Genomic DNA, 24,873 nt, shown 5'->3' with positions numbered 1-24,873 from the left:
TCCTCTCTATTGGACCTTCATCTCGAGATTCAGTGTTGCCTGCTTTCAACTCAGTTCCAGAGAATGCTGTCTGTACTTAAGGACCCAGAGTAGAGCAAGAAACAAGTAAACAGGGAGACCTATTTTGTTTCAACTCTTCCTGTTTGGAACTTTTAATCATTTTATTTTGAGTTCATGGAGAAATGGGACACTCCCTTTGCTACAACTGGATTTTTCTTGTTCCTTTTTTCTAAACACCCTTCCTGGGTATTTTGATTCTCAAGTTGGATACCAGTTAGTCTTCGTCATACAAGAGACAATAATAAACCAATCCCAAAACAAGGTGCCTTAAAATAACAGCAATAACTCTCACAGGTCTAGATCTCTGGGATCAACTTTGGGGGAATTTTCTCTTACTACAAATTTCTGTTTCAGGGCCAGAGCGACAGTACAGCGGGGAAGGCATTTGCCTTGCATGCAGCTGACCCGGGTTCAATTGTTAGCATCCCATATGGTCCCCCAAGTACCAGCAGAAGTAATTCCTGAGCATTGCTGGATGTGACCCAAAAAGCAAAAAAACAACCAAACAAAAACCCCACATTTCTATTTCTCCCTTCTAAAGACTAGAGCATTCACTGCAGCCTGATTTATTTCAGACAGGACTAGAGTCCCTGGCTTATAGGATCTAGACCGGAAGTTGGCACAATCACCCTTTTTCCTTTTTCTTCAGCCAGAACCCAGATCGGGAGTGAGGAAATGCACTTGGAGCCTTTTTAAAAAAACTACAAAGTCCCCCAGAGGAGCATGTTGAAGGTTTAAGTATTAATTACATTAAAAATCATACTGGCAATTCAAAAACTTAGCTGATGCATTGCAAAATTACTATTGTTACATAGACCAATAGATTCAATTTCATTTTTTGATTCATTTTCTACAACAAATTGTGGAGGGCCCAGATAAGAGAGAGAGCATCTGACTTTTTTTTTCTGAATGGTGACCTGAAAGTCACCTAATCTTGTTTTCTGTTTTTTGAGGTGTGTTTCTGTAAGATTTTACATTGCTGAAACGAACACGTATTAGAATACAGAACAGCTGCATCACACCAGGTCATTTTTTTTTTTTTTTGGTCAATCCTTAGTAATCAAAAACTTACTCTTAACTGTTGATGTGAATATTCGTATCACCTCTCCTTTCTTCTTGTTTTGCCCTTTCAAGCTGTCACATTCGTGTCACCTTGATGTAATCTAAAACACATAAACTTTGGAGACTGGCTTCTTTCAAACTCTGCATTATTTCTTTGTGAATTGTAAATACTGTTGTGAGTTTAAATAGTTTTTAATGGCTAGATAGTAATCTGTCCAATGAATAAATCACAGATTTTTAAAACCCTTTTAAAACCCTGAAAGACATTTGGGTAATTTCTAGTTAGAGATGAACAATGAAAAGAATACAAGCATCCATGCACATGTTTTGCCTACGTACATATTAACATTTCTCTAGGCCAAATAGCCAAGAGTGGGGTTGCTGTGTCAAATTTATAGTCAAAGTACATGGTTTATACAGTTATTCTTTTTTAAAGATTCTATTTTATATTTGCTTATTTTGAGGCTACACACAGTGGCGCTCAGGGTTTACTCCTGGCTCTGCATTTAGGGATTACTCCTGGAAAACTTGCATGACCCAGGTTGTGACCACATGGGTTGGCCATGTGCCAGACAAACACTGCCTATCATTCTGTCCTATCATTCTGGCCCCCTTTGCACAATTTTTCTTTTAAGTTGGTTAATACTTGTATTACAACACATGATGTGGTCAGTCAAGCTGAATGTTCTGTGTACATATCCCCTAAATTGGGCTGTGTACATGTCCCCCAATATGGAGAATGTTCCTTAATGTCAATGATCAGTGGTTACTTGGTGTTGTCTTCCTCACTGTTACAGCTGCTTATGCTTCTAGTACGTTGGCTACTGAGAGAGGAGACTTGAAAACTCCATGTTCAGTGGTAGATGTATGTGTTGCTCTTGTTTTATCTATTTTTGCTTCATTTTTTTCACACTTTAATCATTGGTGCCATCCTAGAGGCTTTCATCATGGCACTGTAGAGGCGTAGGAATACCACATCCAGGAACCCTGGTACTGAACCCGAGCTATTCTTTGGGAGGGGACCCAAAAGAAGAGAACTTTATCTTCAAGGTTTTTTTTCCCCCTGGGGCAGGGGGGTGGGGGAGGGCATGGTTCTATCCTGGTCTGTGTGTACTTGTTTGGGATTTAAGACAATGCAGGGAAAGACAGACAGGTAGACAATGTGAAAAACAAGTAGCTCCCCATTTCCCTGTTTGTGCTTTGACTTCTGTTTTTTCCCCAACCCACCTACCTGTTCCTCTCCACCCAGGGTTGTCCTAGGGCTGCCTCAGGTGTCTGGGATGTACTTTTGTCTGCATTGAGTTCGAGGAATGTGTTAGTGCAGACAAAAGCATTTGAGTCACAACATAATGGGGTCGTGAGCTGACTGGAACCTTCTGGGATCAGAACTTCCATTCTGTAAACTTAAGCCCCTTTTCTTCAAAGTGGATCCGATTAATTCTTGCTCTTTTTATCTTCTGGCATGTTTATGAAAACGTAATGGCATATTTGGAAGCTTATGCTGAGGGAGAGAGTGGTCCATTGACCTTTAAAGACTGACGTGCACTTAGAAAACAGCTTTTCCCTCTTTAGATGGCTCTTCTTTACGCATTATACAGTGTTGGAAATCTGCAAATCCTATGTTAAACAAAGCAAAATCGGTTTCTCTTCATAGACTTCTGGAAGCACGTGCTTTCTGAGGCTAATTAGATATTTTGAGCTCATGTGAGCTCATTAGGAGCTGATCTGTTTGCTATCCTATTTTCTGTGGGTCTTTAAACAGAAATACTTGTATAACTACTAGACGCACATTTTAGGACAGTCCTGTACAGAATATTTACCTTCAGAACCAGTGTTCTAAGACCTGCAGATACTTTATTTTTCCTCCTGTTACTCATATGTCAAACTCTAAGATTTGCAGACAGAAAGTCAGATGCCTATGAAAAGAAAAGATTTGAGGAGAATATAAGGACTTAGAGAAATCTACAGAAATAACACAAAATAGTAGAAATCTAGATAACTTTCTGAAGTTTTATCCAAGTAGAAGTGTTTTGTGGTTTATTTTCCCAAATCATGATCTCTAAATGTGAGTTTGAGGATGAACACTCAAACTCTGGTATTATTCTGAAATTAGTAAGAGAATATGGTATTATTCTGAAAATCCAACCGTAAACTTTATTGTATTTTTTTATGTAGGAATACTGCTATTTATTCAGGCACTGATTAGCTGATTGAATTGAGCATGAACTCCATCTTACTTTTTTTCATTTCTTATAATTTTATTTATCGAATCACCGTGAGAGCAGTTACAAAGTTTTTGGGTTTCCTGAGTGCCTGAGAACAGATGACTGGTTAAAGAAACTTTGGTACATGTATACAATGGAGTACTATGTAGCTGTTAGAAAATATGGAGTCATGAAATTTACATACAAGTGGTACTACATGGAAAGTATCATGCTAAGCAAAATGAGTCAGAAAGAGAGGGATAGACATAGAAAGATTGCATTCATCTGTGGAACATAAAGTAAAAAAATAGGAGACTAACACCCAAGAATAGCCAAGATTAGTTCTAGGAGGTTTACTCCATGGCTTGGAGGCCAGCCACACACGCTAGGGGAAAAGGCAGCTCAGATAGAGAAGGGAGCACCAAATAAAGGGTGTTGGGAGGATCCTCCCAGGATGGGAAATGCATGATGAAAGTAGACTATAGACCGAACATGATTGCCAGTCAATGCCTCTTTTGCAAACCACAGCACCCAAAAGGGAATGCCCTGCCACAGAGGCAGGGTGGGATGGGGGGGTGGGGGGTGGGAGGGATACTGGGATCCGTGGTGGTGGAGAATGGGTACTGGTGGAGGGATGGGTATTTGATCATCGTATAATTGAAACTCAAGCACAAAAATTTGTAATTCTACAACTGTACCTCATGGTGTTTCACTAATAAAAATGAAAAAAAAAAAACCAAAGCTTTTGGGTTTAAGTCTCGGTCATACAATGAAACACCCATACCTTCACCAGTGCCTATTCTCCACCACCAAAAACCCCAGTATACCCCCATCTCACACCTTCCTCCTACCTGTGGGGCAGATGATTTCCACATTTCTCTCTCTCTACTTTGATCACATTCAATATTTTGACACCAAAACCACCATTATTATTTGGGATTTTACCCCAGCACTCAGATCTGCTAAAAAGGCAACAGTAGACAATTTGTATTCTATTGCTGGCTAAGAATAACATATGGTGTCGCATGGCTGTAGTAGCGGCCATGCGATTTTGAAATTTCGAAATTTTAACACTTAAATCTGGAGGGATTTCTGCCCAAACATGCTGGGTTCTGAGATTTGTTCCTAAGTCTCTGGATCATGGCCATTAAGCAGCTTGATCAGAAGCCAGAAAGGCCATTCATGGGCAGTGACTCAGGGTCTTGTTGGAATGGGGAGGAAAGGGCTGGCTCCACCCCCATTCTGTGAGGCCCTGTGTGTCTCGTCACTGAGGGCCCAAACCTGACTGTCCAGTGGCCTCTGGAAAATGGCGGCCACCGAGCCACCTAGGGGGAGCAGGTGGAGGGACAGCACCCTTTCCACCCTGGAGTGGCCCGGAACTGTAACATACTGTGGGGTCTGGACACATTTCTGCCAAAAAGCCGTTGGGTTTTGAGATTTGTTTCTGAATCTCTGGGATCATGGCCATTAATTAGCTTGATCAGGAGCCAGAGAGGCCGTTCATGGGCGGTGACTCGGGTTCTTGTTGGGATGGGGAGGACAGGACTGGCTCCACCCCCATCCCGTGAGGCCCTGCATGTCTCGTCACTGCAGGCCCAAAGGTGACTGTCCAATGGCCTCTGGAGGATGGTGGCCACCAGGCCACCGGGGGAACAGGCCAAGTCATGAAACCTATTCCCACCTGGGTTGGCCCAGTGCCGGTAACCTACTGCAGGGACTGGACACATTTCTGCCAAAAGCCATTGGGTTTCAAGATTTGTTTCTGAGTTTCTGGGATCATGGCTGTTAAGCTGTTTGATCAGGAACCAGAGAGGCCTTCCCTCCAATTACATAGCTGAGCCGGAGGTCGTTTGTGGGTGTGTCTCCCACATACCTAACTTTTGGCCGTTTACTTTCTTGGTAAACTTTACCCCAAGTTTTTGGGGTCTGGCCAAAGGCACAGCAGCAATTTGGGGGTATCTGGAAGTCTGAAGGCACCATCAGGCTGCTGATGCCCTTGCCTCACAGGTACAGATTGACCTGCTGGAGGCACCATACCCCCTCTATTGTATTTTTACACTATCAGTTAACTTCAGGTTTTAGAAGCATTACCTAAATCCTGGTGTCTTTACACATTCCACTTCCACTTTTGGACTTCTCACTCTTATCAGGGTCAAAAATGGGACACAAAAATTATTTCTCTCTTCCGCTTTTGATTTTGTTGTAATTAAATTTATAGAAAACAAAAAGTGTGATCAGAATATGTATTATGATGAGAGAAAAAATGAGAACGATGTAACATTAGCAGGATTTGTCCTCTTGAAAACAAAATGTAAATTTTCACTTAGACATCAGTTTAGAATCTGAAATGCACTAGAGAGAGAAACCATTCCAGATAAAGTTCACAAAATTGCCGGCTTTGGATTTACTTGTGTCTTTGAAAGGTAATAGCTACCTTGCTTTTTTTCTGCATTATTGTGAACTGAAGCCGGGTCTCATGCTTCCAAGGGATGTGTTTTTCTGCTGAGCCACATTCCCAACAAAAGCAAGCTTTCTTCTTTCTCTCTAAATGCATTTATGTTCGCTAAAGTCCTGAACTTTGATCCAGAACTAACTTTTGATAAGATCACAATGATGCATTTAATCACATTATAATTCAGTTCTAATTATGGGTCTCGTTCACCACTGCCTGTCCCAGGAGAAATTCATCAGCCCCACGTCCTTGTAGTCTGTGCCACGCAGACAGCCCTGGGGTTTTCCACCCAAGCATTTTGAGAGCACAAACTACCATTACTTGCCCGTTTACAAGCCCGGGTTAAATGGGGAACAGTAATTCTAACTTACCCACAGGAACAGCAAAATCACATGTGGGGTCAAGCTTGGCTATATGTAGTGTCTGACCAAAAAAAAAAAAAAACTGGCCTGTGTAACTGAGAGCTTACTGTACTTTCTATAGAACAACACTTTATGGACAAAACTGGAAAGTTCTTTGCAGTCTAGCTTATTTGGGTTTAATCCAATTACATAATTTATTGGTTTTTGTCCTAACCAAGGCCTAAGACTTTAGTGACACTATTTAAAAATCAAAAATATCCTATATGCATATAGAAGACATTTATTTTTGGACGATAATTTCTGGAGCCATTTTTCCTTCAACATCAAGTTGTCCAAAATGTCAGTTGATGGACTCATGTGAATTTTCTCTGCCTAGCAGTCATTCACATTTCTCTTCTTCCTGTAGTGAGGTTGCCAGTGAAAGTATATTTAATTGCTTCAATTATTCCTACAAGGGACAGTGTCTCACCCCTGAACTAACTGGTCCCTTCACTAAAAGTTGCTAGTTGAGAAATAGTGGGGCTTTGAAAGACTATGGAATATGATTGAGATGCCAGTAAAATTCTTCCTGTATATATCACAGAACAAGAAATCAGGGATTTGACCGATCCCTGCCGAAAGACAGCGCGGAGGACCCGCCGCCCGTCCAGCTCCCAGACCGGCCCAGCAGTCCATCGGCCCCCCCCATCCAGCTGGGTTGGAGGAGCCAAGCCGAGACCCGCCCCTGACCCCAGCCGCGCAACGCCCACCAATCCCTGCCGAAGGACAGCGTGGAGGCCCCGCCGCGGGTCCAGCTCCTGGACTGGCCCAGCAGTCCATCGGCCCCCCGCCCCATCCAGGACCCTGGGAGGGAGTGGCCTGGGACTGGCTAGGGGCGTGGCCTCTAAGAAGGGGGTGTGGCATCCCAAAAGTGGGCGTGGCCTTCTTCCTGGCAGGCGGCCGCTCACACGGCTGCAGGTATATCACTCACTTCAACCAATTTGGACTTTCATCCTTTCATCCTTTTCATCAACTTCTCACTTAATACCAACCAAAAATTTCTCACCTCTTCTACTACAATTCAACAACATCCCACTCGCCTACTCCATTTCCAACAAAAGTCCTGCTGGAAAATAGATGTACAAGCTCAGCATTAAATAGCACCTCCTCCAAAAGTTTCACTCAATGTCAGTTATAAAACAAAGAATAATGCCTGATTGAGAAGAAGGTCAAACTCAGAAAGGAAGAAGAGGCCCATCTAGCAGCAACAAAGCTGAACGGCTCCTGGCAGTTTCTCCTCACTCAACCAGAATAGTAACAGTGAACGTGAAGGACCAAACCACACTGGTCACAATGGTAAAGCAACGCAAAAGCCCACAAAACTTTCTTATTCACGAGGCTAGCCCAGAAGATACCAACAGTACTTAGCGTTAGACAACCTCTCTGACAAGGAATTCAAAAGGGAGCTACTTAGGATGTTTAGGGAACTAAAAGAAACAATGGAAAGCAATGCCAATAAAAGACAAGATGATTTGAAGGCAGAAATGAGAAAAATGCAATCGGAAATGTTGGACCTGAAAAACCTGGTAGCCGAATTGAAAACCTCAGTGGAAGGCCTCAGAGTAAGAGCTGCTGAGAACAGAATCAGTGAGCTCGAAGATCAAGTTCAGAGACTCTCCAAAAAAGAGCAGAAAATGGAAAAGAGACTCACAGTTCGAGAACACATGGCAAGAGAAGATCGTGATGAAGCCAAGAGGGGTAACATAAGAATTATTGGAGTCCCAGAGGGACAGGAAGAAAACCTTGGTGAAGAAGAAACTGTCAAAGACATCATTGCTACAACGTTTCCAGAGCTGAAGAAAACTTGTGACCACATCCAGGAGGCCCGAAGGGTACCAGCTAGAAGAAATCCGAATAAAAATACCCAAAGACACATTCTGATCAAAATGACCAAAACCTTAGAAAGAGACAAAATTCTGAAAGCAGCAAGATCGAAGAAAGAAATCTCTTACAAAGGAGCATCCTTAAAAGTCACAGCTGATTTTTCTGATGAAACCCTCAGGGCCCGAAAACAGTGGTGGGATATAGTGAAAAAACTCAATGAAATAAATGCCTCTCCAAAAATACTTTACCCAGAGAGACTCTCATTCATATTAGAAGGAACAACACACAGTTTCACAGAAAAACAACAGTTCAGGAACTTCATAGATTCAAAACCATGGTTACAAGTACAACTAAATGGGCTACTTTAAGGCAAGACAGGACCCTCAAATACACCAAATTTCAACAGAACAATGGGACAAAATCCCATAACAATAATCTCTCTCAATGTCAATGGGCTAAACGCAACAATTAAAAGACATAGAGTGGCAGGATGGATTAGAAAATTGAACCCAACATTCTGCTGCCTGCAAGAAACACATCTCAATAGTCAAAGCAAACAAAGACTCAGAGTCAAAGGCTGGAAAACAATCCTACAGGCAAACAGCTCCCATAAAAAAGCTGGGGTAGCCATCCTAATATCAGACCACATCGATTTCAGAGTGAAGAAGGTCATAAGAGACAGTGAAGGCCATTTCCTATTGATCAGAGGATCTGTACAAAAGGAAGAACTTACAATAATAAATGTATATGCACCTAATGAGAGATCAGCAAAGTACTTAAAACAACTACTCATAGATTTGGAAAAAGACATCAATAGCAACACAATACTAGTGGGAGACTTCAACACTGCTTTGTCACCTCTTGATAGATCAACCAGACTCAAGCTTAGCAAGGACATACTTCATCTGAGGGAAACAATGGAAGAAAGGGACTTTGTAGATATATACAGGACACTTCATCCACAAAAAGCTGAATACACATTCTTCTCAAGCGTACATGGAACATTCTCCAAGATAGACCACATGCTGAGCCACAAAACATGCCTCCATAAAATTAAGAAGATAGAGATTGCATCAACAATCTTCTCAGACCATAATGCGCTGAAATTAGAAGTAAATCACACACAAAACAGAAAATTAAATCAAACACCTGGAAATTAAACAATGCGCTATTGAACAACGAGCGGCTTAGACAGGACATTAAAGAGGAAATCAAAAGATTCCTAGAAACGAATGAAAATGAGGACACGAGTTACCAAAACTTATGGGACACAGCAAAAGCTGTGTTAAGAGGAAAGTTTATAGCTCTACAAGCATTCCTCAGGAAGGAGGAGCAAGCCCACATAAATAAACTAACCTCACAGCTTAAGAACTTGGAGAAGAACCAACAAAAGGTGCACAACCCTAACAGGAGGAAGGAAATAATAAAACTCAGAGCAGAGATTAATGAGATGGAAACCCAAAAAACAATCCGAAAGATCAATGAAACCAAGAGCTGGTACTTCAAGAAAATTAACAAGATCGATAAGCCTCTAGCAAAACTCACAAAGAAAGGGAGAGAGAAAACCCTAATAAACCGAATCAGAAATGAAAAGGGGGTCATTACAACAGAAACTACAGAAATTCAAAGGATCCTCAGGGAATACTTTGAGAAGCTTTATGCCATGGAACATCAAAACCTCGAGGAAATGGATAAATTCCTAGACTCCTACAGTCTCCCAAGACTGAACCAAGAAGACCTGGAATACCTGAACAGACCTATCACCATCAAGGAAATTGATATCGTAATAAAAAGTTTCCCCAAGCACAAAAGTCCTGGCATGGATGGATTCACTAGTGAATTCTTCCAAACCTTTAAAGAGGACTTACTCCCAATCCTCTTTAAGCTTTTCCACGAAATTGAAATATCAAAAACACTTCTGAACAGTTTCTACGAAGCAAATATCACACTGATACCAAAAGCAGACAGAGATACCATAAAGAAAGAGAACTACAGGCCGATATCCCTGATGAACACAGATGCAAAGATCCTCAACAAACTACTAGCAAATAGAATCCAACTACTCATCAAAAAGATCATATACCATGACCAAGTAGGATTCATCCCAGGGTTGCAAGGATGGTTTAACATTCGGAAATCAATCAACATAATCCATCATATCAACAAAAGAAAAGATAAAAAGCATATGATCATATCAATAGATGCAGAGAAAGCATTTGACAAGATCCAGCACCCCTTTATAATGAAAACCATAGCCAAAATGGGTATAGCTGGGACTTTCCTCAACATAGTTAAAGCTATCTACCACAAGCCTACAGCAAGGATCATCCTCAATGGGGAAAAACTGAGAGCCTTCCCTCTAAGATCAGGGACGAGACAAGGATGCCCACTATCTCCACTGCTGTTCAATATAGTACTGGAATACTTGCAATAGTGATTAGGCAAGAAAACGATATTAAGGGCATTCAGGTAGGAAAGGAAGAAATCAAGCTCTCACTATTCGCAGATGATATGATACTCTACTTAGAGAACCCAATAACCTCCACGAAAAATCTCCTAGAAACAATAGACTTGTATAGTAAAGTTGCAGGCTATAAAATCAATACCTAAAAGTCCATGACTTTCCTATATGCAAACAGTGAGAGAGAGGAAAGCTACATGAAAAAATCAATCCCGTTCACAATTGTGCCCCAGAAAATCAAGTACCTAGGAATCAGCTTAACTAAGGAAGTAAAGGACCTGTACAAAGAAAACTACAAAACGCTACTTCAGGAAATAAAAGAGGACATGAGAAAATGGAAAGATATCCCCTGCTCATGGGTCGGGAGACTTAACATTGTCAAAATGGCAATACTACCAAAAGTATTGTATAAATTGAATGCAATCCCTATAAGGATACCCATGACATTCTTCAAAGAAATGGAGAAAACACTCCTGAAATTTATATGGAACAATAAGCCCCCACGAATAGCTAAAGCAATTCTTGGGAAAAAGAAAATGGGAGGAATCAACCTCCCTAACTTCAAACTTTACTACAAAGTGGTAATAATCAAAACAGCATGGTAGTGGAACAAAGGCAGAACTGCAGACCAATGGAACAGAGTTGAATACACTGACATCTCCCCTCAATCATATGATCATCTAATCTTTGATAAAGGTGCAAGAAATGTGAAGTGGAGTAAGGAAAGCCTCTTTAACAAATTGTGCTGGCATCACTGGACGGCTACATGCAAAAAAAATGGGCTCAGAACTCTGCCTAACACCATGTACAAAGGTAAGATCAAAATGGTTTAAAGACCTCAACATCAGACCAGAAACCATAAGGTACATTGAAGATAAAGTTGGCAAAACCCTCCATGACATTGAGGCTAATGCTATTTTCAAAGATGCCACGCCACTGGCCGAGCAAGTGAAAACAGAGATAGACAAATGGGAGTATCTTAAAATAACAAGCTTCTGCACCTCCAAAGAAACAGTGACCAAAATACAAAGACAGTCTACAGATTGGGAAAGAATATTTGCCGAATACACATCTGACAAGGGGTTGATATCAAGGATATACAAAATACTGGTTGAACTCCACAAGAAGAAAACATCCAACCCCATCCAAAAATGTGGCAATGAAATGAACAGAAACTTTCTCAACGAAGAAATCCGAATGGCAAAATAGCACATGAGAAAATGCTCTACATCATTAATCATCAGGGAGATGCAGATCAAAACCACAATGAGATACCATCTCACACCTCAGAGACTGGCCCACATTCAAAAGAACAAAAGCAACTGCTGCTGTTGCGGATGTGTTGAGAAAGGGACACTCCTTCACTGTTGGTGGGAATGCTGACTGGTTCAGCCCTTTTGGAAAACAGTATGGACGTTCCTCAAAAAATTAGAAATTGAGCTCCCATTTGACCCAGCAATACCACTCCTGGGAATATATCCCAGAGAGGCAAAAATGTGTAGTCGAAGTGACATTTGCACTTGTTTGTTCATTGCAGCACTCTTTACAATAGCCAGAAACTGGAAGAAACCTGAGTGCCCAAGAACAGATGACTGGTTAAAGAAACTTTGGTACATCTACACAATGGACTACTATGTAGCTCTTAGAAAAGATGAAGTCATGAAATTTACATACAAGTGGTACAATATGGAAAGTATCATGCTAAGCGAAATGAGTCGGAAAGAGAGGGATAGACATAGAAAGATTGCATTCATCTGGGGGATATAAAGTAACAAAATATGAGATTAATACCCAAGAATAGCTGAGATCAATACCAGGAGGATTACTACATAGCTTAGAGGCCAGCCGGGTATTCTAGGGGAAAGGACAGTTCAGATAGAGAAGGGAGCACCAAATGGAGGGTGTTTGGAGGATCCTCCTTGGAGGGGAGATGTAGGTTGAAAGTAGACTGGACTGAACATGATTGCCACTCAATGCCTCTTTTGCTGACCACAACACCCAAAAGGAGAGAGAGAACAAAAGGGAATGCCCTGCCACAGTGGCAGGGGGGGATGGGGGGATGGGAGGGGGAGGGGTATTATCCATGGTGGTAGAAAATGGGCACTGGTGGAGGGATGGGTATCTGATCATTGTATGATTGAAACCCAAGCACAAAAATTTGTAAATCTACAACTGTACCTCATGGTGTTTCACTAATAAAAAATAAATTAAAAAAAAGAATTAACTTAATTATTTCTTTATTAATTACATAGAAATAAACTGGCTTCTAGTTTTTAACCTGCTTCTAATGCTAAAAATCACTTCTATTGCTGGTATTTCTTTCACTAAATAAATAATTTAACTTGAAAAAAAAAGAAATCAGGGATTTTAGACCTTTGGGATTAAAATAAGCAAGAGAAAGCAGTATTTTCTTTGGAGAGTCAGCTCAGCAATGGTTTGTTCATTTGGGGGCTATGCCCTGTGGCACTCAGAGGCCACTTGTGGTAGTGCTCAGGCTGGGGCTGAACACTAGCTTTCTGAATTTATGTCAGCCCATTCAACTCATTTAATCTTCACAGCAGTAGTGTCTCGGTTTTGGGTTTTGTTTTTTTTAAATCACTTTGTTTCTGATTCTAAAACCTCTTTTTTAGCGGGAGTTTGGAACCATTATCCCCAAGGTGATGACCAGTGATGAGGGACACAGTGCTTTCAGTAGGTGTCTGCTTGGGAAAGGAAGTCAGTAAGAGCTCAGGTTGTTAGGTCTTTACAGCAGCTGATGAAAAGTGTCCCAACCCTTCAAGTTTCAGTTGATTTCAGACCCTTCTTCAGCAATTGGCATTCGGAAGCTGGGTAGTCTCGACCCTCTCAGAACACAGCAAGCGACATATCTAAGAAATTTCTAATTGACTGCTACCTACGAAACTGAGGCTCTTAAATCTGTAGAAACTTGACCCTCAGTGTGTTGGGAGCTATGGGAAGGCAATTTGGTTCAGAAGGTGGAATCCTCTGGAACAGAAGGAGGCTTCTTTCAAAGAACACACAGGTTCAGAGCCTCCCCTCCACCAGGTGAGGGCACTTGGAAAATGCATCATGTGGTTCTGTCCACACAGTCGGATGACACCTAATCTCAGGCCCGCAGCCTCGGGACAGGGGCTCTTGGTGTACATAAGAGTATATTTGCTGTGTGTACCCCACCTAGTTGGCCACTTTTTGTTAAATGCAAAGGAACTCAGGCACTGAAGGGAGTTTACTTTGCGGGTTATGTTACACACAGGGTCCCTGATTGATTCCAGCATCTTCAAACTCTTGCTGAGTAGAAAAGAGGGAGTTTCAGATCTAAAATACTAAGAATTAAAAGAGCCAGGACCATTTTGATCTGATGTCTGGAAATTTCCCGAACACCCCCTCAGTGGCAGGGTCCTGCTAAGCAGGAATGAAAAAATAAGTGGGAACAATCACCGTCACCCAGGTCCTTGTGCTCACATAGTTTAATTTCAGAATAGGACTAGGCCACATGCATACTGCATTGACTTTGATTATTATAACTGGTGGGAACTCTACATCCTAGATTCTTTTTTCTTATTTATTGAATCACCCTAAGATACAGTTACAAAGCTTTCATGATTGAGTTTCAGTCATAAAATGATTGAACACCCATCCCTCCACCAGTGCACATTTTCTACCACTAATGTGCTCAGTATCCCTCCTGTCACCCCCAGCTCAGCCCAGCCCCTGCCTCTATGATAGGCAATTTCCATCTTACTCTCTCTCTACTTTGGGCATTATGGTTTGCAATACAGATACCGAAAGGCCATCATATGTGGTCCTTTATCTACTTTCAGCACACAACTCCCATCCCAAGTGAAGCCTTCTATCATCATTGACTTAGTGATCCCTTCTCTATCCCAGCTGCCTTCTTCTCCAGCTCATGAGGCAGGCTTCCAACCATGGAACAATCTTTTTAAAAAAATTTAATTTTTATAAAGTTGTTCACAATAATTTGTTACATTTACTCTTCCAACACCAATCCCACCACCATTACACCTTTCCACCACCATATTTGGAATGTTTCCACCCTCGCTTCCAAACCCTGCCCCCACAAAGCAGGACCTAAATAACGCATTTTGCATTGCTTTTTAGGATTGCTCCACTAAAACTGAACCAAACAAATTTCCTTAGAGGTAACTGTGTGAAGAAGTGCTCTGCTTCTCCTGCCTGCCTCCCTCCTCATCTCTCCTTCGTGGCCCTTGTCTCCACCGTTCTTGAGAGTTGGTCTCATGGATTCATAAACTCTAGGTTGGGACCCCATAAGGAGGGGATTGTAAACTTTCGAACATGAGTAAATGTGTCTGAACATGCCACAGACAAAAATTTAAAAAATCAAATACACCTTGAAATACGTAGGTATTTCCAGTCTTACACTTCTTGGGCAAAAATGCATCAGGATTTCAGGATCCCTCCAGCCACCCCCACCCCCACTTCCTCTCTGTCTGCCTATGTGGCACGCACTTTCCTCTCTCTCTCTCTCTCTCTCTCTCTCTCTCTCTCTCTCTCTCTCTCTTTACCTCTCTCTCTGTCTCCTTTTGGGCATTATGGTTTGAAGGGATGGGTGTTAGAATATTGTATGACTGAAACCCAATCATGAACAATATTTTATCTCACTGTGATTCAATTTAAAAAAAATTTAAAAAAGATTGTGCAAATTAAAAAATTAAAATATATTGAGGCATTAGATCTTATTTTTAGCTTGCATTTTGATTTCACATTGCATAATGAAAGATCACTATTATTCTATATTGCACCGTAGCACTGTCCTCCGGTTTGTTCATCAATTTCCTCAAGCGGATCCAGTAACGGCTCCATTGTGAGACTTGTTGTTAATGTGTTTGGCATATTGAATACGTCGTGGGTAGCTTGCCAGGCTTTGCTGTGCGGGCGAGATACTGTCGGTAGCTTGCTGGGCTCTTCGAGAGGGGTGGAGGAATCAAACCTGACTCAGCCAGGCCGGCTGCATGCAAGGCAAGTGCCCTACTGATAAAATAAATAAAAAATTTAAATGCATTAGGAGTTCAGGAAGCACTGAGCTACTTCACATTTGACTCATAAATGGACTTACACTTGATTCTCCAGTGGGTACCTCAAACCTGCCACCTCATACACTAAATTATTTTTTGTTTGTTTTGTTTTTGTTTGGGGGCCACATACACTAAATTATTTTTGTTTATTTTGTTTTTTTTTGTTTGGAGGCCACACTTGGTGGTTCTCGGGGTTTACTCCTGGCTCTACACTCAGGGATCACTTCTGGCAGTACTTGGCGTCCATATGGAGTGGGTGCTGAATCAAACCCAGGTCAGCTGTATGCAAGGCAAGTGCTCTACCTGCTGCATTATCACTCCGGCCATGTAAATTAAACTTTTCTTTTTCTCTTCAACTTGCCTTGCCTTGGTCTTCCCATCTCAGAATCACTTGCCTTCTCCTCTAGCTTCCCAGACAATATATATATATATATATATATATATATATATATATATATATGTGTGTGTGTGTGTGTGTGTGTGTGTGAGTGTAGTGTGGCACTTCAGTCCACATGTGGTGTTCAGGCAAATGCTCTTGACTTTACCTTCAATGTATCTTCCAGAACATCCCCACCCAACTTTCTCCAACATGTTTGGCAGTCTAAGCCACCAACATCTTTTGTCTGGACTACAATTTCCTGCAACAGGCCTCCAAAGAGTCACTCTGGTCCCCATATTGCCTATTAGAGTCTCTTCTCCAGATAGAAAGCAGGATGACAGTTCAAAGCCAGGTCCCTTCTTTCCTCTGTCTGCCAGTCTAGGTCTCAGAACCCCATTTCTAGACAATGGCTATCAAGGCTGTCCATTGTCCTCTACAGCGCTCTGTGCTCCTCCTCACTCCCCCTTTGATGTGTGGCCTCCTGCTCCCCTGGTTCGCATCCCAACCTGCATTGAGTCCAGTTTGTGTCTATCTATGCTGTATTTTGACCCGGCAATCTCCTCCTCCGAAATCCACACTGCTTGCTTCCTCCCCAAGTCTCAGCGACCCAGGTAGCTTGTTAGCGACACACCCCTTCCATCAGTGTCTTGAACTCAACTTTTCTTCATTCTCCAGTGCAATACCATCTTCACTGCCTGATCCGTTTCTCTTACAGAGAGGTCTGATAAGCATGCATTTGTTGGTTTAACAGCCTTCACTGAAATGGAGCCCACGAGGGTAGGAACTTGTCTGTGCAGTGTTCTGCTTACGAGTGTCTAGTATAGCACTCACCACGTAATGAGCCTTTAGCAAACCATGGCTTAAGAGAGAAATCTAACTGCATTAGGAAACATTGAGTTCTGAGATGGGGAACTGCAGTCTATGCTAGAAATAGGGAAGGGCAAGAGATGCTTCCCAAGTCAGTGATAAGGAAGCCAAGTTCTGAGGGATGAAATCTTCAGCCCGGAAGAGGGAAACAGGTTAGGAGAAGCTGCAGGTTCTGGAGCAGAAGTTCTGGGCAGATATATCTCTGCCTGGATTAAGGGCAATAGAAATATTGAAGCATTTGAGTAGCTGAACATCGGTCATGTTACGTTTGTGGGTTGGCTGCAACCTGGTGATGCTTAGGGGTTACTTTTGACTTGGTACTCAGGAGTTTCTCCTGGGACTATTCTGGGAACTACATAGGATGCTGGGGATCAAACCCAGGTTGACCGCATGCAACCCACTGTGCTATTGCTCTGAGCTCCACATGTTACATTTTTAAAAATATGTTGTGGGTCTAGGAATAGCTCAAAAACTTAGACTGTCTATATTCAATCCCTGACACTATATCATCCACTGCCAAATATGGCCTTGGTTGCCACTGGTACCACCTGACCAGAGCACTGTATATTCATACCCACAAAATTTCATAATTATCACTATAAATGGTCCCAGAAACCTGGAACACTGCTTGGGAGCAACCTCTAAGAAAAGATAAGACATACAATAATCCAGGCTATGTTTCCCGGCATTCTGCAGTGCAACTCAATCTATCAGGTGGATTGAGGTCAGTCTAGACTAGAGTCAAAATGTCATTGATTGGATAGAGACAGGAGAGAGTGCCGGAAGAGAAGCACAGCTGATTGCTGTCTTGGGCAGCCAGCTAGATGGTAGATTTTTCTGTTGAGACAAAAGGATGTTTGTATTCAAGGGGAAATGATAACCCCATTTGGAGGTGTTGGGCTTGAGATCTCTTCAAGGCTGTTAGAAGTAGAAACTTATCCTAAGAGTGGATGGATGAGGGAATCTTTGGCATAATAGTGCTATTTACCACTGTGGGTTAGAAGCCACCTCCTGTCTTTCCTCCCCCTTGCCCCAGGAAGGCTGAAAGAATCAGTGTCCATGGGTGTGAGGGCAGAAAGACTCAAGCATGGAACAGGGCAGTTTCTCAATGATAGAGTAGGTGGAGTTCAGGCACACAGGCCCCCACACCTCACTTCACTGAGAGAAGCGAGGTCAGGGAGAAGATTGAAGAGAAGTAGGATAAAAGGTATTTTTCATTTTATAATACATTTATGAGTTATTTTCTCTCATTCTCACATTCCCAGAAACAAATTTGGTTATTGGTAAGCCATTAGTTTACAAATACTGGCAGACAAAAATAATTCAAGGTCACAATTCCTTGCTACTTTGACCTTTAGTTTCCTTTCTTCCTCAAGTTTAATAGTAAGTGCTGCACATAAATACATCATTGTCTGGCCGAGTAAAGCTGTCAATAACCAGGGAACTCTGAAGATTAGGTTTATAGAAATATAAAGCATATGAACCGTGTTTAATTAAATTATTTTGCTTGAAAGCACATGAAAGAGTGTTGCATTTATGCATAGCTCTGTGAGACTTTTTTTTTTTTATCAAAATCTCCAAGTCTTTGAAGGAGACTGGCTGATGACAATAATCACATCAACTCCCCAGTGATAAAGCGTATGGGGGGAGAGATGGGGGAGACACCTTTTCCTAGTAGCGTGAAACTGGCCTTCCCAGTGCTGAGAGGGTATCTCCGTGGTAAACATCTCAAATTTCAAAGTAGTCTTAGTGTAAATCTGACCCACCGTCTGTCTTCATGATTCTTAATTATATGTGGGGAAGTATTTCTAGAAATCCACGCAACCAACCAAGTGCCTTCAAAGCCATTTACAACAGACCCATGTATTATCACACCAGGTCATTCTAAAAGTATGTTTGGGCATAACAGGAGCTATAAATTGTCAATGCTTTGCCACTTATTTTGCATAATTGCTTTGCAAATCCTGTCTTAAAAACTTGTTCTTCCTGTGAATGAATCCAATTTTTAATTGAATAAAATAAGATCACTCCTTAAACGCATATTCTTGCTGTTAATTCTTGGTCTCTGATGTCTTCCTCTCAGCTTTTGTTGCCTTCACATTCCTATGACTTTTGATCATCTTCAAATTGATGCAGCTGTTTAAAGTCTCTAACTACTTGGGACGTTGGTGCTGCTGGGAAGTTTGGAATCCCAGTTTTATCTACAAGGTTAAATCAAGGTATTGAAAACACACATCACTACCAGCACAAAAAAAAAAAAAAACGAAAAGAAAAAAGGAAAAAATAAAACTGAAACCCTAAGACCTTTGAGAAATTCTAACTAGGGAGCGGTTTCTATATTCAACTCAGCACCCGCCATTGGAGATGTTTAATAGAAAGAAAAGACATAGATTCCAAAACATTAGGCCCAGCATGAAGCGAAGATTCCAGTTACTTGACTCCAGTACTTAAAGCTTCTATAAAACATCAGTGTTTAACTTTCTTTTCTAACTTGCCTCCTGGATTCAGAGATTTACTTGATGGCCCAGAGCAGTCTTGGCAGAGCAGTGGAGCTGGGGGTGATCAGGAGGCGTTTCAGCACTCCTCTGATAAGGGGAGGCCAGCACCAAGCCAGGCCAAAGTGAGAAGTGCAGTGAGACTGGGGAGGGTTTCTGTGGTGCCCCCTCGCCTCCCCTTCTCCCCCTCCCCTTCTCCCCCCTCCCCTTCTCTCCCCTCCCCTCCCCTCCCCTTCCTTCCACTCCCCTTCCTTCCTTCTTTCCTTCCTTCCTTCCTTCCTTCCTTCTTCCTTCTTCCTTCTTCCTTCTTCCTTCTTCCTTCCTTCCTTCCTCTCTGCCCTTCCTCCATCCTTCCCTCCCACTTTCTCATTACTAATTATTCAAATTATGAGCAATATTAATATTTTTGATCAAAATTCACACGTCTTTACAATTCTTGGTCATAAGTTAGACCCCCACTGCATACCTAATGGCCAAAATGTAGATTCCACCAGTAACGAGAAGCCGTAGAGATCTTCCTCATTCTGAGAGTCCAGCTAACTGGTCCCGCCTCTTTGGATGGCAGCTTGGTGGTTGCTTACAAAACTAAAACACCCTTTTACCATAGTATCCAACTATGCTTTTTGGTACTTACCCAAGGATTGAAAATTTATATTCACACAAAAATCTGCACATGAATGTTTATAGCTGGTTTATTCATAAATGCTAAAAACTTGGAAGCACCTAAAATGGTTTAAGTCGGTGCGTGGATAAATAAACTGTATAACATCCTGCCAAAGGAGTATTGTTATTAAGTGCTAAGAGGAAATGAATTCTCAAGCCATGGAAAGCCAGGCAGGAACTGAAATGTGTGTGTGGGGGGGCAGTCTGCAAAGGCTGGAGGCCGGGCTGCAATCTGGAGAAGACAAAAACTATGCTGACAGGGAAATGAGAGTGAGCGCTGGGGGTGAGGAAGATGGGATGACGAGCAGAGGACAGGATTTTCAGGCCAGGGGAAACACCCTGGGTGCTGGCATAATGCTATGTCATTTTCCCAAACCCCTGGAATGCACAACTCCAAATGAATCTTCATGCCAACGCTGGGCTCTGGAGGACAGTGTGTGGAGATACTGATTCACTGATGGTGACACAGGTGCCTCTTTAATGTGTGTGTGTGTGGGGGGGGGGGGGAGCATTGACAGTGACAGTGGGAGAATCTGGGGGCAAATGTTCTGCACTTTCTCCTTAATTTTTTCATGAAACTGACATTTGCTCCCCGAACAAATGTTTATTCATTTAAAAATCATGCTGAATGGGCTGGAGTGATAGCACAATGGGTAAGGCATTTGCCATGCATGCAGCCGACATGGCCAACCCGGGTTCGATTCCCCTGCCCCTCTTGGAGAGCCCCGCAAGCTACCAAGAGTATCATGGCAAAGCCTGGCAAGCTCCCCGTGATGTATTCAATATGCCAAAAACAGTAACAACAAGTCTCACAATTTGTTGTGAGACGTTAATGGTAACAAGAAATAACAACAAGCCTCACAATTTGTTGTGAGACGTTACTGGTGCCCGCTTGAGCAAATTGAGGAACAAGGGGAGGACAGTGCTACAGTTCTGAGTGAAATAAGTCAGAAGGAGAGACATAGACATAGAATGATTGGACTCATTTGTGGGATATTAAAACAAAACATAATATGAGGCCAATATCCAAGGCCAGTAGAATCAAGGGCCAGGAAGATTGGTGCATAGTTGGAAGCCTGCTTCAAATCCTGGAGGAGAAGGCAGTTGGGATAGAGAAGGGACCACCAGGACAAAGACAGTTGGAAATAATCACTCTGGATAAAAACTGTATCCTAAAAGCTGGTCAAGGAACAAGCATGATAACCTCCCGATATGGTATTGCAAACCATAATGCCTCAAAGGGAAGAGAGAGATAGGGAGAGAGACAGAGGCAGAGACAGAAACAGAGGCAGACAGAGGAGATAAGTGCCTGCCATAGAGACAGGCTGGGGGGAGGGTGGCAGGAGGGAAACTGAGGCCATTGGTGCTGGGAAATGCGCACTGGTGGAGACATGGGTTTTGGAACACTGTATAACTGAAACCTGGCCATGATCAGTTTTATAACTGTCTCTCACAGCAACTCAATAAAAAAAGAAAGAAAAAATGGTTGGTGCGCACTTGGGGTGGAGAGGCCGGTTGGCACGTTGGAAAACGCTTGGTCTTTGGAACCAAAGTGGCCTTTGAATCTAGACCAAAGGGCTAGAGGCTCCATGGAAAGTGTCCGTTCCTGCCGTTTGACTGTAGACCTAAAATCTCTGACCAAAGGAAGTAGATTACAAACAAGCAAAGCTCTTTTACACTGAAATGCGAGCTGGACATTTCTCCTGAGACATGAGGTTGTGGGGAATGCAGAACCTGTTCTCATGGCGCAGAGCCAGTTTGGAGCGCAGTGGTGCTCACCCTTCATCCCTGTGACCTGGGGCTCCTCCTTCCTGTCCCCCTGGCCTCTAGCCTCCAGAGGTTTTTAGCCCACTCCCCTTTGGTCTGTGGCCCGAGAGATTCTTGGCTTGCCATTTTACCAGTGCTTTCTTGTCATCAAAAAAAAAAAAAGCCTGTAATTCACAGTGGGCAAACCAAAAATGACAGTGTATTTATGTGTATTTATGTTGCCACTTCAGCAGCTAGGCAGCTGAGCCGGAAAACCTTACTACAAGACCAGACTTAACTAATGTAACCAGAATTTTCTTTTTCTCCAGATTGTCCTTGTAAGTGGCTGACTTTGTACACCGCACATCTCTCCACAGTGGCTTTTGAAGTTGCTGCCTCCCCTTTCACGATCATTCTCGTAATCAGGTGCTCGTGCCTAAAATACACAGGCTTTGGATTATTTGGGGAAAGAGTTTTCAGTGCTGGGGTGCATGGTTGCATGCCTGCATCCCGAAAGGTGTAGTTTTGGCTGCCCCCGGGAACTGTTCATGAGGACGCGCCCAGATGATGTGAAAAGTAAATTCTGCATTTTGAATTACCCAAGTATGCATCTTAATAGTTTTTGTTTTGAGCACCACACCTGAGAGTGCTCAGGGTTTACTTTTGGCTCTGTGCTTGGGGGTCATGCCCAGTGGACTTGGGAGACCATCTGAGATGTTGGGGATTGAACCCAGCTTGGCTGTGCACAACACAATAGTCTTACCCGCTATAGTATCTCTCCAGCCCAACTAGGCATCTTTAAAATAACGCAGCAGTTTATATTCAATCAGCTCCAACTTCTAATATGATCTGATCCTTCTGGAACAAATACAAAGCTCAGTAGACTGTCTCCTTTTTGGCATTTCCCATTTCTTTCTCCCCTTTTTTATCCTTTCCCCTTTCATCACTATTGCCCACTTTCCTCCTTCCATTTCTTCCAGATGTTTCCTGTTTCTTTTTTTACCACAGGGAAGTTCTTTTTATTGGGGTGTGTTGTTGACAACGGTACTAATAGTGTTTTATGCTCCTGGTGTAGCCCTACCACCCCGACCACCAGCATCACTGCATCCCCCAGTGTCCATGGGTCATCTCTCCTCTTCCTCGGTAGTCTCAATTCATGTTTCTCTTCGTGCTATCTTAGGGTTGTTTTCATGGGCCGTTGTTTCATTGCTTTGTTTCTTTCCCCTAACAAGAGTTAGTGAAACCATCTAGTTTTTGAATAACTTCATTTATCGTGATTCTCCCCCCGCTCCGCCCACCACCACCACCACTCCTGTTTGAAGCAGGATGCAAGATTTCATCTTTTCTCATAGATGATTAGTAACTCATCAAATATTTAGACCACAATTTCGTTTTGTTGTTTTTGTAACACATCTGGTGGTGTTCAGAGGTTACTCCTGGCTCTGCACTCAGGTAGTACTCCTAGCAGGCTCTCGGGACTATGTGGTATGCCAGGGATTGAACCTGGGTTCGCCACTTGCCAGACAAGTTACCTACCCACTGTACTGTCGCTCTGGCCCTAAGCCACACTTTGTTTATCTACTGGTCATTTGTGGGCACTTGGGTGGTTTCCAGATCTTGGCTATTGTCAATAATGTGGCTACAAACACAGGGTTGCCTAATATATGGATCAATGCTTTATGGATCAATGCTTTCGTGGTCAGGAGTAGATGCCCGAAAGTGGTCATATGGAAGTTCTATGCTTAAGTTCTAAAATGATTTTCCTTACCATGAAGGCTGACCCAGGCAACAGTCCCACCAGCAACGAATGAAAGATCCCCCTTTTACCACATCCATCTCCTCCAGCACCTCCTGGCATCAGAGCCTTCGACACCCACCATTATCTCCACGAGGTAAGATGACGCTCATTGTCACTTGGGTTTGTGTTTCCCTCAGAGGCACCAGAGTGTGACTAGAAGTAGAATGGGGGTCTTGTCCCCACTTCACCCCTGCATCCCAACTCCCTTGTTGCTGCATTAGCTTTGTTTAGCCTCCCTCTCTGCCTTCTGCTTTACCAGACACGGCAGAAATGAAAGCAACCAAGCTGAGATAGAAGCTTGGCTGAAAATAGTTTTCATGTTTCCTACTAGGTTCAGGGGTAGAGGATTAAAAAAAAATGATTAGGGGAGGGGCTATGCCCATCAGTTTCAGGGCTTACTTCTTCATGGATCACTTCTGGTGGTGCTCAGGAGGCTCAAGGATTGAACCAGGGTTGACTGTCTGCAAGACAAAGAAATACTTTAACCTTTGTGTTATCTCTTTGCACACCTCCCACCCTGCAATTAATTTTTTTTAAGAAATGTCTTGTTTCTTTCCCTGGCAAAAGGCACATTTCAGCGTACAATATTTCTCGATCAACACTGACAAATCATTATTCTTCTGACATCAATCATGGTCTTCACGATCTCATTTACATTTAAATGGATTCATTTTCCGATAGGATTTGGAGTTTCTTCATAAATAACTCGTCTCCCAAAGCCTCTGAAAGACGGATCTCTCATGCTTATTTGTTTGGTTTTGAACAACCTTGATTCGCATGCATGTAAATGTATGTTACACCTGTCTTTAACTTTCTGTCTTTGGCAACTTACTTCTAAATATAACACAGCCCATGTTTCTCAAGCCCTCTAGCATTCTATTAGGGGGACTCACTTGGGGACTGGGGCTGAACTGAGGTGGTTTTCAGAACAATGTTTAGAATTTTTTTGGTTTTCTAACAGCTGATGATAAATTGTCCTAGGACCAACCCAAAAGCTCAGCTAAGTAATTCTGACCTCTGGCATTTAAGAAAGGAAAAGAGATCTACTCAGGTAACATAAACAAAGAAAAGAGTACTTTTAGTCTGATATCTTTCCCAGGCTTAGGTTAACTTAGTTTAATTCTTTCTATTATTTTTAATTTTTTTATTGACTCACCATGAGATAGAGCATTACAAAGCTGTTCATGATTGGGTTTCAGTCATACAATTTTCCAATAACCACCATCCACCAGTGTATATTTCCCAGCACCAATGTTACCAGTTTTCCTCCCACCCCTTCCAGCTAGTCCACACCCCTGCTTGCCTCTATGGCAGGCTTCTCTTCTCTTCTCTTCTCTTCTCTTCTCTTCTCTTCTCTTCTCTTCTCTTCTCTTCTCTTCTCTTCTCTTCTCTTCTCTTCTCTTCTCT

Source organism: Sorex fumeus, unplaced genomic scaffold, assembly GCF_029834395.1.
Source record: "Sorex fumeus unplaced genomic scaffold, SorFum_2.1 ptg000024l, whole genome shotgun sequence".
In the NCBI taxonomy this organism is placed as follows: domain Eukaryota; kingdom Metazoa; phylum Chordata; class Mammalia; order Eulipotyphla; family Soricidae; genus Sorex; species Sorex fumeus.
Note: the sequence above shows the minus strand (reverse complement) of the source record.